The sequence below is a fragment of the Triticum aestivum genome, chromosome 7A (genome assembly GCF_018294505.1).
Source record: "Triticum aestivum cultivar Chinese Spring chromosome 7A, IWGSC CS RefSeq v2.1, whole genome shotgun sequence".
NCBI lineage: Eukaryota > Viridiplantae > Streptophyta > Magnoliopsida > Poales > Poaceae > Triticum > Triticum aestivum.
The window spans coordinates 295,777,374-295,784,085 of NC_057812.1; positions in this window are offsets into that span (position 1 = coordinate 295,777,374).

Sequence of the window (6,712 nt, forward strand, 5' to 3'; positions counted from 1 at the left end):
TATCCCGTGGAGCCCCGTTTTGCTGTACGCCACACCCCTCCCGATGAACAGGACCCCCGTTTCGACCGTAGCGCTCCAACACAAGTTCGTTTCGTCCGTTTGCGGTACGCCACACCCCTCCCGATGAACAGGACCTCCGTTTCGACCGTAGGAGGTTCGTTTCCTCCGTTTTGCGGTACGCCAGACCCCTCCCGATCAACAGGACCCTGTTCCGAACATAGGAGGTCTGTTTCCTCCGTTGTGCGGTACGCCAGGCCTCGTTTCCATCGCCTGTTCCGTCCAGCCCTCCTGATGAACATGACCATGCATTCCATTCCCCAGCCGGTTGGCTCCCACGCGTTCCGTTGCCTCCCGATGAACATGACGCATTCTGTTGCGTCCCCATGAACACGACGCATTCCGTTGCCTCCCCATGAACATGTCGACAACGCTGTTTCTCCGTTCTGACCCAGCCATGTACACGAGCCCTGGCTGTACGTATGCACTAGTAGGCGTTCGAGACCCCGCCCGTATGTACACATACGTGGCCGTATTATCTTTCTTGCACCCTGGCCGATGTACGTACGTGTACATGCTACGTGCGCGCCTCTACTACGACACGTACGCGCCTCTACTATGACACGTGCGCGCCTCTACATCCACCAGTATATATGTACGTACACGTTCGCGACCAGAATGACAACGCTATGTACGCTTCGACCAGGTGGGTCCCGACTGTCAGGCACTTCCTTGCATGCGAAGATGTAGCTGGTGGGTCCTAGCAGTCATGGGGGCGAATTGTTTTTTTGCCCGGACGCACTTCCTTGCATGCGAAGATGTAGCTGGTGGGTCCCAGCAGTCAGGGGGGCGAATTGTTTTTTTGCCCGGACGCACTTCCTTGCGTGCGAAGATGTAGCTGGTGGGTCCCAGCAGTCAGGGGGAAACATTTTTTTGCGAAATACGGTGGCCCGTCCGGTGGGTCCCCGCTGTCAGGTGGAGGAATCATTATTTTTGCGCGTAATAAGGAGGCACTTCCTTGCTGCGGCCATGGACCCAGCTGTCAGCCTCTCCACGTACAGTCCACGACCGATGGAAGTCGTTCCTTGACCATGTTGACCACGCCGCGCCGAGAGCACCATGGTGGTGGACGACGGCGAGGACTAGGAAGGGGATGACTCGGAGCCAGGGAAGACGCAGCAGTGGATGCCCACGTGAAGAGGAGTACAAGGGCTCACTGGTTCGGCTGTGGTGTGAGGCTGTTGTCGCCGCAGAATAACAGGGGGTGTGGGTGAGTAGAGGGATGGCCTGGCCATCGGTGGGAGTAGTAGGGGCAGTGAGGCCTCCACGGCATCACAGCCAGCCACGGGAGGCAGGAGCACGTGGCACGACCGGCGCTGGTTTGGGCGGCTGGAGCAAGAAGACCAGAGGTTGAAGAAGCACTACAGTCGTTGGATGAACATCGTACGGTAACAGGAGCTAGAATCGTTCATATTGACTAAGTTGACAAAGCCCTTCGTCCCCGTCAACTTGGTAGGCCCACAAGTCAGCCTCCCACTATGCTGGGTTCCAGCTGGTAGGGGGAATATTCATTTTTTGTGCATAATAAGGAGGCACTTCCTTGCGTGCGAAGATAGCTGGTGGATCCGACATGTCAGCGGGGGGCACGTTATTTTTGCGAAATACAGAGGCCCTTCCGGTGGGTCCAAGATGTCAGGTGGAGGAATCATTATTTTGCGCGTAATAAGGAGGCATTTCCTTGTGTGCGGCCGTGGACCCAGCTGTCAGCATCTCCACGCATAATCTACTTCCGATGGTGTCGTTCGTTGACCACATTGACCACGCCGCGCCGAGCGCATCCAAGGTGGTGGACGACGGCGAGGCCCCGGACAGCAACGAGCCGGAGATGGGAAGACGCGGGAGTAGAGTCGCAGATGGAGAGGTGTACGAGGGTTAACTGGTTCTAGTGCGGTGTGGTTCGGCAGTCGGTGGAGAAGAACATGAGGTGTGGAGGGGTGGAGGGATGGCCTGGCCAACGGTGGAGTAGCGCTTCATAGACGAAGCGTGCTAAGAAGAGCTGCTAGCAGCATGAGGCGGGAGGTGGTCCCGGCGGCGCTGGAGGAAGAAGATGAGAGATTGAAGATGGATGCCGGTCATTGGATGTAAATCCAACAGCTAACATGTCAGAATCATTTGTTGACTAAATTGACAACAACTTACGTTGGCTTCGACCAATTGGCCCACATTTCAGCCTCCAAAAATGTGGCACGTATTCAACCCATTTTTTCAGAATTTACAGTCTTTTTTTTGCGTGGTAGAATTTACAGTCAATTTGATCTCTTTTTTTGAATTACAGCCATTAGCTGGGCTGGGTGAACAAATAACGTAGCATCCATGCGACCCATTTATTTTATTTCCTAAAAAATTACAGGTCATTTGCACTTTCTCGAAATACACGTTTTTTTGGGTTGATTCTAATTATAATGTTGGGTTGGGCCAGCAATGTTATCAAAAAATAAAAAGGGGCTGAGAATTTTGTTATAAATATATTTAAATAATAAGTGATATTATTACATTTGTCCTTAAATCTTACCAAGCTTTTCTACACAATCACTAGGATTTTCATGCCAAAACAATCCAGGATTTTATTTGTTACGAAATTATTTTTATAAGTTAATAAGATGTGGGATATTGTTTTCTTACATATGTAAGTATCTGTTAAATATATGATGACAATAAAAATAATATATAATAACATATAAAATAATTTAAATATATATAATATAGTTAGAAGGGAAACATAAGTTGGACCTGGCGTTCCTATTCTTATATAGAAAAATAGAATAGACCTCTGCGTTTACTTCAAAAAAATCATAAATTGGGCTGCGAAAAATAAAACCTCGGATGGGAGGTCCATAGGCCGGTCGATACATGATGGCCCTAAGAAAATACAAACAGGCCTATGGACCTCCCATCCGAGGTCATGGGCTGCGCATGTTAAAAATGAAAGCCTAGACGGGGAGCCCAAAACCACGTCCAACACTTGCCAAAACTTCATCCCTCGTTTTCTCTGTGTTTCGCACACTCGACATTGTGTGGGCATTTTGACTGTGCATCATATGAAGATGTGCTATGCATGAATGTTGATCAGCATGATGTTAACTGGCTGGTAGTTCCATTTTCGACCATGAATAAAACTTCCAACATGATGTTAACCTTGATTGAAAAGGCCGTGTTAATATAAATGCTCTGCCTCTGAAAGTTGCAGTTTCTTATCTAAAATTGAACTTGGAGTTTCTTATCTAAAATTGAAATTTGCAGTTTCTTCTCTGAGAATCACATTGTCTACACTTTTATACTCCTATGAAACTACATTTTTAAGTGCTAAAAATAGATCTCTAGAATTCATAAAATACTTCATATGCTCAATACAGCAAATCTGAAATTCAAAAGACATTCATATCTAAAAGTACTCTCAAAATACACAACACAAAACACAATTCACAACCTGCAAATACTGACAACCCTAAGCTTCTCCTGACAATTCACAACCTGCCCAACTATTGGGCTGGGGGGGGGGGGGCTAGCCCCCTCCTATTCCTCGGCGGCAGACAGCCGCCTCGTGAGACGATGTGAACGGCGAGGGAGATGATGGCGGGGAAGCGTCATCGGGCAAACTGCTTTTCTCCTCTTGTAGTTGGGTTCGGTCGGCGAAGACTCCACCAGCTTGCTCTGGCAGGACACCCTCACAAACGGCACCCTGTAGATGCTCGATCCTTCAATCTCTGGTGGATGCTCCATCTGGGATCGATACTCCCACCACCACTCCCTCATGATCGGATTCGGTGAATCTGTTTGCTCCATGGCCCAGAGGAGCAGCTCTATGTACTCCGGCGCGACTCCCTCCGGGAGTATCGCCGCCTTTTCGCTCTATTACAGATATTTGGCCATGGATGTCACCGTCGCCACTAGTTGGTCCTTGTTGTCAAACCAAGACTGTATCTCCAACATCCTAGCTTGCCTCACAGGGTCGCCGTCTGCGATCCTCATGTATCGGTTGTACTCCTCCATCGATCTACTTCTCCACAACACCTTCACTCGCCGGCGGTGATTTTTCAATGGAAGTGGAGAGGAGCAGCGCTGGTTTTGGATTAGAACAGGAGAGGAGCGAAGCTGGTTTAGGACTGGAACAGGAGAGGAGGGGCTGTGGTTTTGAAATGGAAGAGGAGAGGAGCGGTGCTGCATTTAGATTGTAATAGGAGAGGAGTGGTGGTGGTTTAAGAGGAGAAGAGTGGAAGAGCGGCGCTGGTCTTAGAAGTATTTTTTTGTTGTTTTGCGTATTTTGGGTCAAAGTTTGACCACGTAATGTATTTGACAAGCAAAATGTGAATGCATGTCACCAAAAATTGTATCATTTGGTTCGTATCTGAATGTACTTTCAAATTATATTATTTTTGCAATGTACAACATATATTTTATGTGCGAAAATCATGGTCAATTATGACCCAGAATAAAAGGGAGACTAGTTAATGTGGGGTAGCTTTCTTAATTGAAGGGTAAATTGATTTTGATTTTGATCCAGTCACAGCGTGCTGGCCCTCTCTCCAATCCTAAATCGCCGCTGCATGCTCCTCTCCCTCTTCTCCATTGCAAAACCACCTCCTCTCCCCTCCATCATCTCCATTCCAAAGCCACCGTCTCGCCTCTCCCTCTTATGATCTTTTCCATTACAAAACCACCTCCTCTCCTCTCCATCATCTCCATTCCAAAACCACTGTCTCGCCTCTCCCTCTTTTGATCTTCTCCATTGCATAACCACCTCCTCATGCACGTGGCCCGGAGGCGCGGTTGTTGTCATTTTGATCTGAAGCGCCGGATTATAACAAATAACACAAAAAATGCCACATGACAAGAAATCATAACCTCACTGCCCAAAGGAGATGACATGAATCCCGACGGACAAACTAGACGAGGAACAAAGCTCAAATTAAAGATAAACTCGTAGAAAAGGGGTCCGTCGATAGATGTCCTAATTAACATAGCCGGCTTGACCTAGATGGCAGCCGAGTAGTCACTGTTCGTGCATGTGCCCCCAATGACTAGCCCAACTCAGTTGTCGTTGTTTAACCCTCGCAGTGCTCCGAAGCACATGACACCTAATTTTGCGAGATGACAAGAAACCTTTTTTAGATTTCTCACCACAACTACAGCCATGTACAACACAGCCTGCACGTTATGTAGACGATAGCCAATCCAGGCGTGTCTGCTGGAGTCTGGTCACATGCGTGGACGAACCGATCTTCCGTGTCTTGCAGGGATCATCCAGGCACCAACGTAGTACAACACTTCTCTAGTACTATCGCTCGTCTCCCTCTTCTATTAAGTCACCCGACTTGCGGGGCCGGGGAGTGTGCCTATGGTCGATTCTCAATTGCCGTTCCACATGTGTGTGCAAACACAATATGACGCGCGTTCCATTGGAGAGCAGCATGCCAGACCGACCGACCGTCTGGGGTGCGACGCGAACGCGATGTGCGTGCTGTATAATCCATACATGTGTACCGTCGTTTTCTAGACGCCTTTGCTCCATGGCTCGGGCGCAATCCATGGATACAAAATTAGTATACTGTATACTATTTAAAAGTCGAGGGCGGGGCTTTTCTTGCGCGGTAGGCGGCGGGGCAGTTCCGCCTAGTCAGTTCGACAGAAACGCGAGAAGATGAGGGAGTAGGCTGCTACAAACGTAGGGCTCTGTGATTTGACAGCGAGTTACTGCTGGACAGGTGGGGCCCCGTGATTTGACTTTCCATTATCATTTTAACTGCGGCGCTACACCTGGCGTGAGTCTCCCGATTCCTGACCACCTCCATTACGAAGAAAGAGATAGAGAGGAGTAAAAAAATACACTTATAGCCAACCTTATAACCAACCTTGTTGTAGTATGAGTGACTAAGTGATGACTATGTATGACATGCCAACATCAGATAGCCTAACGCACCATGTTAAATCTCCAAGGGCGTGAATGTGCGAGCGACACGACGGTCGTGGTAGGCGCGACCATGATACGGGCTGCTGGCAGCCCTTGGATCTGAGATCAAATGGTCGCATGCTAAGTTGCTGAAAATTTGCAGAATAACCCTCCAGGATAGGATATTCACCCATACGTCTAGAATCACTCCATGCAACCGTTCGATCTCAGATCCAAGGGCTCTCAGAAGCCCGTATCATCGGAGAATGGAAAGCCACTACCCTGTCGTTCGCATGCTGGCAGTTCGCTCCTACTTGTCCCCGCACGTCCTTCAATACTATGGTGGTTCGCTCCTAGTCGTCTCGTCCATTCACATTACGGCAGTTCCACTAATCCTAACCCTCCTCCCAAATCCATGGCATCCCAAATCTCCATGATCGGCGGTGAGTACAAGGTTAGAACCATCACCGGCAATGAGTTCGACGTCATCTACACCCGTTCTTCCGCGACGGTGAAAGGATGCCTTTCTCGCTTCAAACGCATGTTCGAAAACTCAGATGATGAGTGGGTCGCTGGGCTAGAAGTTGAGTACACCACAGTCCTGGGACCAGAGAAGGATCTAAAGGATGTAGAGAGGAAGAAGCCCGCCGTGATCCAGGTTTGCGTACATAACGTTTGCTTGGTCTACCACATATGCCATGCTGACGTTGAGTGCCAGGATTTTAAGAACTTCCTCAAGGACAAAACAGTGAAATTCGTTACTATAGA